The sequence below is a fragment of the Terrapene carolina genome, unplaced genomic scaffold (genome assembly GCF_002925995.2).
Source record: "Terrapene carolina triunguis isolate 2854851 unplaced genomic scaffold, T_m_triunguis-2.0 Scaffold231, whole genome shotgun sequence".
NCBI lineage: Eukaryota > Metazoa > Chordata > Testudines > Emydidae > Terrapene > Terrapene triunguis.
This window is the reverse complement of record NW_020664582.1, coordinates 8,494,372-8,504,137: the sequence shown is the minus strand read 5'-3', so window position 1 is coordinate 8,504,137 and position 9,766 is coordinate 8,494,372. Positions and strand designations below refer to the sequence as shown.

Sequence of the window (9,766 nt, the reverse complement as noted above, 5' to 3'; positions counted from 1 at the left end):
CTTTCTTCCCCCTCTCCTTCAGAAATGGTAGAGAATATAGTAAGAGAAAGTAGGGGACTGGAGGGAGGGGAAACTACTTCCTTTCATTTTACTTCTTCCCCACAATGTTTATTCACCCCCCACTTTTTTTTTTAAAGTTTTTAAAACAAAAAAGTGAGTGGATTTTTCCCCCCACAATTTTGAAACAAAAATCTAAATTTTTGTCAATTTTTCATGTAGAAATTTCATTGAAATATGAGGAAATTCAATTTTTTCCCACAAAAATGTTATCACAACCCCATTTTTCAATGAAAAAATTCACCCCAGCTCATGTTAAATTATATAAAGTACTAAAACTGCACTTTTTATATTCTAGTCTAGATAAGCTTTTCAGTGAGGCTCATGAGAGACCTTAACGAATAAAAAAGCAATAGGATTCTCTGTTGAATATGCCTGATACCTTGGTATTGCTACAGTTGTCTTTAAATCCAAAGGATGATGGAGCAGCGTGCCAGTAAATCAAATCACTACACCCTCATACTGTAAATGAAAATATGGAGAGCTGCTTAATCAGCTAATTGATAGAATTAACAGGGGCAGTGGTTGCTTTTCTATTAGTACTACATCATAATTCCAATACTGTAACTGGGATGGGAGCCCTATAACTATAAAAAGTGACAGAGTCCTGTGGCACCTTATAGACTAACAGACATATTGGAGCATAAGCTTTCGGGGGTGAATCTATAAATGTAAGGAATTATAAGGCCAGGTAATTGATAGATTGATATGAAAAAGAGTGGGTGACTAAGGCACCTTCCTGTGTAAGTGAAAAGATATGTAAACTATTTTCCTATTCTGAAATGACATGTCCATGAAGAATTGGCAGTATCTAAATAAGGGATGATTCACTGAAGCTGTGTCCTTTATCTTTGCCAAGTAGAATCTAAAGATTGAGGTCTGTTCTATACCACCGAGTTAGGTTAACGCAAGGCAGCTTACATCAACCTAACTGTAAGTGTTTATACGTAAATTTCACTCCCACTGATGTAACGTCCCTGCTACGCTGTGCCACAGCTGCCTGAGCTCTGCAACAGTCCACGCTGCAGAATAAGACCCTCTGTCCCTTTAAAAGGCAGGCAAACGCGATCATGTTTGCTCCCCCCCCGTATCCTGCGATCGAGATGGTACGTTCCACCAGCGCTGTGGCGTGCTCTAGAGTCTTGACGGCCTACGATGATCCTCCCCTCCCCCACAGGATGGTACATTCCAACCCCTTAAAAGCAGCCGCCCGCCCGCGCTTCGCTCTCTCTCTGGCTGGTAAGTGGCGCTGGAACGGGGCTGCCGGAGGGGGCAGCGGCTCTGGGGCGGGCCCGAGCCGGGGAAGCGGGGCTGGGCCCCTCGTGCGCTAACCGGAGGGGAGTGGGGGGCCTGTCTCGCCGTCCCGCGCTCGGTAGGGGGGATGGGCTCGCGGCATCCGGCCCTGAGGGGGCCGTTGGGACTGCAGCGCGCGTGCGGTGGGCGGGGAGGGGGCGACGCTGCGCTCGCTGCCGGCCCGGCGGACACAGCCTAGGGGTAGTTGTGGGGGACTGACTGAGCCTCCGTGTGTCCGTCTTACAGGCTGGGCGACCTGCGTGGTCCCGAGGCGCCGGGGGGAAGATGGCGGCGGCGGCTGCCCGAGGCACAGGCCCGGCGTGGCCAGGGCTGGGCGCCTCGTGCGCGGCTCCGCGGCTGAGGTAAGATGGCGCTTGCAGCTGTGCTGGGGAGGCGCCCTGCCCCGGGGCACGGCGGGGTTCGTGGCCTTGGGCCCGCGCAGCTTTGCTGTAGGGCTCGGCCCCCTTCATCCTGAACAGGCGGTTACACCAGGCGAGAGACTGAGAACGAGGAGCAATGGTCTCAAGTTGCAGTGGGGGAGGTCTAGGTTGGATATTAGGAAACACTATTTCACCAGGAGGCTGGTGAAGCACTGGAATGGGTTCCCTAGGGAGGTGGTGGAGTCTCCTTCCTTAGAGGTTTTTAAGGCCCGGCTTGACAAAGCCCTGGCTGGGATGATTTAGTTGGGGATTGGCCCTGCTTTGAGCAGGGGGTTGGACTAGATGACCTCCTGAGGTCCCTTCCAACCCTGATAGTCTATGAACCGCTGCTGCAGTGTGACTGTGACACAAAATGATATCCTAGGCATCAAGAGTAGAGTCTGAGCAGGGAGTGGAAGGGATGATCAGACTCAGCCAGTTGTGTTTGTTCCCCATATTGTTTAAAACTTTTTTGTGGAAGACACCCATGCTGGCTATTAAGGGCTGAGAAGTTGGAGTAAGCTCTGCAGTTCTCTGTTCTTCCAATCAGAAATAGGAATACAAGATTGAATTTGCTTAATAGTGCTCAGACTAAAGTTTCCTATAGAAAAAGCAGGGTTTCCTTTCCTGTATCATAATCAAAAAGTGTGAACCCCCTTTTGTCCTTTGCCAGTTTATGCATGTGCTAGGGAGTAGAATACAAAACTTCTCCAGCACTGTCCTGTAGCAGTGGTTATAGTTCTGGATTCTGGAGGGCACTTAAATTCAGAAACTGAAGTTATGGATAATGTATAGCAAGCTGTAATAAGGGAATTACTGAACTTTAATTACATGCAAAAACGTAGTTGAGTCTTAATGCTGCTTTCAAAATGAGCATTTTAATATTCCTATAGAATTGGTCAAATTAAAGGTGCATAATGATGAAATAAAACCGAAAATAGCTGGAATTACCGACAGATTGTTGGTGGTGAGAAGGTTTTTTTCTGAATAAACCTACAAAATATCCTTTGTATAATACTATAATACTGTCCTCTAATAATCGATATTTCCTCTTTTTAGGGCAGAATGGTGTCTTGAAGTATATGGTAAGCTTTATTTTTGCACTAACTTGTATAAATTCTTAAGCCAGTTTGGGGATTTTACTTGCATATTGACAAACTCTAAAGTTGAAATGTGGCAGTCCCATTAATCATCTTCTGGATGTGGGGGGACAGACTCTAGTTAGGTACTTGACTAGTAGTGCACCATATGGACCTGGACTAATGCAAAAGGAAAAGCTGATAGGTAGAAGCACTTTGGTGTATTCCACTGTAAGTTACCAGTCTAAAGCTGATCATTAGAATTGATTAAGTTACAGATTTGATGAGTTAATGCTTTGCAGCTTACTCCTAGTCAAGGGGAAAGTTAGAGCAAAATTTGCAAGTGCTGGGCTTGTGTTAATTGCTTATCTACACAAACAAATGCAAAAAGCTGTTGACATGATGATACCCTTGAATAGGAAGTGCCGTCAGATGCGAGAACTGACGATAACCTTCTCAACTTGTCTGAAATACAGCTATGTGTATATTGAATTCAAGTTGTCAGGAGGCCTGTATGCTAAACTTGGCTGTTTGTGTTGTGCTAAAATGACACTAGTACTAGGAGCCAAAAGACAATCAGGCATGCAGTTTATTTAAAGACTGGCTCTTCCATGCTTGCTGTTTTCACTGCAGCCTCAGTCTACTCAGGGCACCATGTAATGTCCATTTTTGTTCTCTTGTTTCCATTTACTCTGTAGACTTCGATATTTCAAAGGAGTGAGATGTCTACAGGAAGGGTGGAAAGCAGCTCCCTTGCCTAATCTGCGTGGAAAAGGAGAACTGAGTCATGGCTTACCAAAACTTGGTGGGAAAGTGGAGCCTTCTGTTCTTCAGACCCTCTTAATACACAGATTCAAGGTCAAGAGCTGAAACTGGATATTGCACTGCTCTACAGGCAAAATGCTTCTGAGATAAATGTAATCAAACTTTACTAATTCTGGGTCACTGAAAACAAAAATGATGCTTAAAATTGTTGATTGGCTCTAGTTTTCAAGTTATGCTATTGGGTCAGTATATACGACCCTTGACTTGGGAATGGCAGAGGATAAGTGAGTTATAAAGGGAAGGGATCTCAATTTAAACCAGCAATGACTAAAATACATCTTTGACTGGATCTATGAATAAATCTATGACTGGGTTTGGACAGTACTTGCTTTTTAGGCAAAACAATGAATGATGCAATCTGAAGCTGGTATTGCATCATACATGATATGAATTGCATTATGTTATTCCTAGAAGTCATGGATGATGCAATCATAACAAAGCTTACATCACTCTGCTGAACAAATTGCCCTATATCAGCTCTAGAAATCATACAGTGTCGTGCTCTCTTATTTGTCAGTGTTTGATTTTTGCAAAGGGACACATTTCTGTTTAGCCAAAGTGAGCAGAGATGCCTCGTACTTGTGTGAACAGTGCAGATAACTTCTGCTATGTTTGTGGTGAAGTGACTTTTGCATCACAAAAGCGCAGTATAACCACTATGGTTAAGAAAGCCTATCACCTTTATTTTGGCTGCAAAATTGGAGATCAGGACAAGAGGTGGGCCCCACACATATGCTGCAACACTTGTGCAACTAATCTTCGCCAGTGGTTGAACAGGAAAAGGAAATCTATGCCTTTTGCAGTGCCAATGATTTGGAGAGAGCCAACAGATCATACCAGCAATTGTTACTTCTGCATGGTGCCTCCAGTTGGGAAAGGTGTGTCAAAGAAGAAAAAGGGGACTGTGCATTATCCAAACATTCCATCAGCTATACGCCCAGTACCCCACGGAGAAGGACTGCCGGTTCCTGATGCACCAGAATCATTCTCACTTGAATCAGACGAGGAAGAGGATGAAACTTCTGGTCCTGAACCATCAATGTCACAGGACCCACATTTTCTCCCATCCTCCTCTGAACCACACCTCATAGCACAAGGTGAACTGAATGACCTTGTCAGGGATTTGGAACTACCCAAGAGTAAGGCAGAGCTGTTGGGCTCCAGACTACAGCAGTGGAATCTCCTGGCAGGTGGTGATAGGGTTTCCATGTTCCGTGACCGTCCAAAGGATCTTGTCCCATTCTTCTTCATGGAAGGTGATCTTGTAGCCTGCAACAACATCGATGGTGTGATGGCAGCCCTCAACATCGTTCACGATCCAGATGAGTGGAGACTGTTCATTGATTCATCGAAGATGAGTCTTAAAGCTGTTTTACTGCATAATGGCAATGTTTTGCCATCAATTCCAGTTGGTCATGCAGTCCATATGAAGGAAACCTATGACAACATGAAACAACTTTTGAGGTGCATAAACTATGACCAACATCAGTGGCAGCTTTGTGGCGATTTGAAGGTTGTTGCTCTCTTGCTTGGTCTGCAGACTGGATACACAAAGTACTGCTGTTTTCTCTGCGAATGGGATAGTCGTGCAAGAGATTCCCACTACATCAAGAAAGATTGGCCACTCCGACAGTCATTGGAGCCTGGGAGGAAAAGTGTTAAGCATCCACCACTTGTTGAATCAAGAAAGATTTTGTTACCACCCTTACACATCAAGCTGGGTCTGATGAAGAACTTTGTCAAGGCCATTGACAAAACACAAGCAGCTTTCAAGTACCTCCATGGAAAATTTCCAAGGTTAAGTGAAGCTAAGATAAAGGAAGGTGTCTTTGTTGGTCCTCAAATTCGTGAACTTCTTCGAGATGATGCATTTGACCATGCACTGCGTGGCAAGGAAAAGACGGCATGGAAAGCCTTCCAGTTAGTGGCAATAAATTTTCTCGGAAACAACAAGGCAGACAACTACAGGTTGTTGGTGGAAAACCTCCTCAAGGCATACAAAAGCCTTGGTTGCAACATGTCACTAAAGATACATTTTTTGCACTCTCATCTAGATTTTTTTCCACCGAACTGCAGAGCAGTGAGCGACGAGCACGGAGAGCGATTTCACCAGGACATTGCAACAATGGAGAAACGCTATCAGGGCAAATGGAGCCCATCAATGCTTGCAGACTATTGCTGGACAGTGACAAGAGATGCTCCATTTAATGAATACAAGAGACAAGCCAAGAAGCGCCGAGTAGACACTGAATAGGACTAAACTATGTACAGAATAGTTTTTTGCCTTTTGTTTCATAATAAATTTTATTTATATAACCCTTTTGCTGATTTTTAAAGTGTTACATAAACAGGACAGGTGAAATATTATCATGTAAAGCAACCATAAACACATGAAAAGACCTAGGTTTACAATTTATGATTAAAACTCAACTATCTTCACAATATACATAGACATAAAATGTAAAAACTTAAATATCTTAGAAACAGTAGCCAATCAGTTGTTTTAATTGTCATATTTGAATTCAATACATAATAAATAGCACATTTTATCTCTGAAGCAGACGACTTCTCAAAAATTGTAGACCAGTGTTATGTAAGTTGTGACAGACCATCCTGTCCCCACTAGACCTGGGCATCCACCACAGGAGGCAGATTTCTCCAGCTCTCTCCTCTTGCACTTGCCTATAGCTTAAAGTGTGCAAGGTGTCAAGTCATATTTCACTAGCTTAATAGAAGACCTATGTAAGGGTTCTGTTCTACACAAGAATAGCTTCTAGTGAAATTCAGCTGTACAGTTCTCGAATATATGGCAGCAGCGGACTGGTAATGTAGTCATTGAGGAATCTGGACAGAAAACATTCTCTCCCCACCATCTGTTGTCATTCCAGATCACTTGTCTACAGGTACTTTTTTCCCTTTCCTGATAAAATGTGATGCTACAGTAAAGATTGAATATTTCTAATCCTGTATATGGTCTCAAACACAACTGTACTGTTAAAAGTGTTTACACATGTACATCCTTAGAAATCAGAAAATAACATGTCAGGCAACTCTTAATCACATCCCTTGTAAGTTTGGACCCTGATAGTTTTGCAACTAATCTGCTTTCCTCCCCTCTGAGTGAACTCTCAATTTTCCCTTCTTGACCAAACCTCTCCCCCATAATGAGTCTTAGTTCACAGAACCAATGTGCCTAGACATCACTAGCAGCTCCCTCTGCAACCTGTCCTTTATCATTTTAATGTTGGTTTGGAAACTTGTGTTACAGCTTTTTTTTTTTTTTTTTTCCCCAAAATTATCAGGGAAGTTAAATGAGATTCCTGCAGTAAAGAAAGTACAGCACTAGAAAATTTTTTGGGTGAGTTTGAATACAAATATATTTTGCTTTCCACCACCAACTCTGAACAACTTTTTTCATGAGTAATGTACCTGAATGTATGGATGCTAGATATCTAAACTATATTCTTAAATTCGTTCACCTAAATTTGGGTTATTGCTGATTATGCACTATATGTATCTGACTTTTAAAAACAAACTTTGTATTTGGATAATCTAAGCACTATACCCCGATGTACAGACATTCTTTTCTCAACCTATGTAGTTAATTTTTTTTAACATTAGCTTTAATAAAATTTTACATCTTGTGTTCATAAACTCTAAATGAGAAATTGTCAGCTACACTTGCTATTCATTTTAGACTCTAGGGGGCATAATTGATTAGCAGACTCAGTGAGCTACCACCTTTTCTAAAAACATGCAGTGCTAGGTTAAAAATTTTAAGGGCTAAAAATGTTAACCACTGATGTGCTTGATGTTGTACAAGAGAGTTGTCCCTGCATCATATTTGTTCACTGAATGAAAGCTTATCAAGTGCAAATGAGTGAATAATACTGAGGCATTGATGAACTGGAGAAGAAAGCCCATGTGGTTGTATGGGTGTAATTCATAAAGTGTAAAAAAGCCAAAAATGGCTGAGAATTTAAATTAAGTGGTAAGACATCAAATCCCAATGGTGATTGAACCTGGTGATACTCTAAACAAAAAATTCAGCCACGTTTGTAGCTTTTTTTCATTACTTCAAACATTCTAGGTTTCAGTGACAATCCTGGAATCTTGTAGAGATATTTATAAATGTGTACCATTCAGTACAAGATATCAAATGATGAAATTCACCAAAAATAGCTGGAATTACCGGCAGATTGACTAGTGGTGAGCAAAGGTTTTCTGAAGACATCTTGTATACTAATGAATTGGTTGGGTAGAAGTTCACATTGCACTGTAACTTATTTGTCATATTGTGTTGCAGGTGTCCATCTTGCAAGCCTGTTGGTCTGCGATAGAAGAACATTACAAAATATCCAAAAGACCCTGAGAATTAGCAACTGTTTTTTTGTGAGCATTACCAGATGTGTCTGATCACTCTTTTACAAGTAGAAGATGCATACTGTTGAATGCACAAATTAAAATTTTCAAATCATTGTACTCTTGGTCTTTATTTCAAATAACTAATAGAAACTCATTGTTCATAATAGAAAATTACCCCTTTATGTAATTTAAAATACAGTGTTGTTTACACAAATGGATACTGTCATTTACTACATTGTGTACAGTTTTTTTCAGCAATGTATAAGGTAATACAAATAAACTTTGTGTAACTAGAACATACTGGATTTTTGACACTTTGCTTTGTTTAAACACAATTGCCTCTTTTAAAATGCTGCCTGTAGCTGAACTATTTCCTTTAAAGAGTGCTCAGCCTTTAAGCTTAAGTAGCATTAGTGAAACATGCCTCACATATAGTTCGTGGGGAGGTCAGGGAAGGGGACCCTGCTTGTTTTCAGTTACAGAATCTGAATTCTCTGCTCATGTGATATGGTCTAAAGGAGAGAATCTCTTGTTGACCCAGCTTCGGTTGAAGAAAGACATGCTATTGTGAAGAGCTCTGTAAGCTTGAAAGTTTGTCCCCCAACAGAAGCTGGTCCAATTAGGGATATTACCTCACCTGCCTCTTTAACACATACACAGTGTTGCAGTTGTGGAACTTTAAATGACTGCTTCCTACTGCAATAACCCTTTAGTTAGAGCAAGTAACACTTAAAATGTGCTGGCTGCACAGAAGTCTTTTCATACCCAGCTGCTGCTCGTCATTTTTTACATGCTTTGTTTACAATTCACTGATTTCTTTAGATACTTCAAGGAGGAAATCTTCCTCCTTGCTGTAGACATGTATCTTAATCTTTGAGGTGGGCAGATCATTGAATGAGCAATCCATTAATCAGTCATCCAAAACACACCAGGTGATTAACAAGGTGTAAAAGTTTGAGCCATAATGGAATTTTCAAGCAAGTAATTCCACAGCAAACAAAATTGAAAGAAGGGTTTCTATATCACCACCATCTTTAGCCTTACACTGCAGGTTCTCTTGAGGAATAAAATGAATGCTGAAGATCTCCCACATACAGCAGAATTTGCAGAGGTAGCAAGGGCAGGGTAACATTCCAGTCAAAATTGTGTATATTGCAAACATACCAATTTCAAACAACAATTTAAAGTTGTAAAGGAAGTACCCCCACTAGGTGTGGATTGTTAAGTAACATGCTTGGGTGTAATGAAAATGGCATGGAAAGTTTAAGGTGTTAAGGAGACTGTTTTCTAGTGAGCTGTGACATTTAGCCACTCTTTGTAGAGTAGGTCAACATTTCAAGTTTAATATTTGACATTAAGGCTCCTTTCCTATAAGGCTGAAGTACTGGTTTCCTCCTTGTGTCCAAAAGTTGTCAAGTGTTTTATAGTAAAATGTACAGACATAAGCTATTTGCTTATACTAACGTGTCACAATTTGTTTATGGGGTAGGGAATGAAAGGGCTCATAAGCTTAAATTTCAGCTATAACTGGTCTTCCTGTTTAGGATCTTGGGGCCAGACAGGTCTGTTCATTAATGAGATGCAGCTGAGGGGGTGGGGGCAGGTGTTTCCTATAATGAGTCAGGCTGTCATTAAGAAAGGGGAGCCAGGGGGAGGCTGCTGTGGAAAAGGGCCTTGTGGGAGACACTGCTCAGCTAAAACAGAAAGGAAGCACCCTGCAGTGCCCAG

At 41.7% G+C, this 9,766-nt stretch overlaps 1 long non-coding RNA gene and 3 other non-coding genes across 5 annotated transcripts; all 4 read left to right on the top strand.

The window, feature by feature from the left end:
- The first annotated feature begins 1,595 nt into the window (after positions 1-1,595).
- Positions 1,596-8,155, top strand: LOC112111503. Of its 2 annotated transcripts, none has more exons than XR_003899884.1 (5): positions 1,596-1,712; positions 2,829-2,854; positions 3,547-3,706; positions 6,976-7,031; positions 7,980-8,155. It is a non-coding gene; the product is annotated as an uncharacterized LOC112111503 (long non-coding RNA). The 2 variants fall into 2 exon arrangements; XR_002908497.3 differs by having other exon boundaries at positions 3,547-3,765.
- Positions 2,685-2,758, top strand: LOC112111511. The gene has a single exon (XR_002908500.1). It is a non-coding gene; the product is annotated as a small nucleolar RNA SNORD65 (small nucleolar RNA).
- On the top strand, positions 3,244-3,319 carry LOC112111508. The gene has a single exon (XR_002908498.1). It is a non-coding gene; the product is annotated as a small nucleolar RNA SNORD49 (small nucleolar RNA).
- Positions 7,831-7,903, top strand: LOC112111510. Its single transcript, XR_002908499.1, has one exon. It is a non-coding gene; the product is annotated as a small nucleolar RNA SNORD65 (small nucleolar RNA).
- Positions 8,156-9,766: the final 1,611 nt, after the last annotated feature.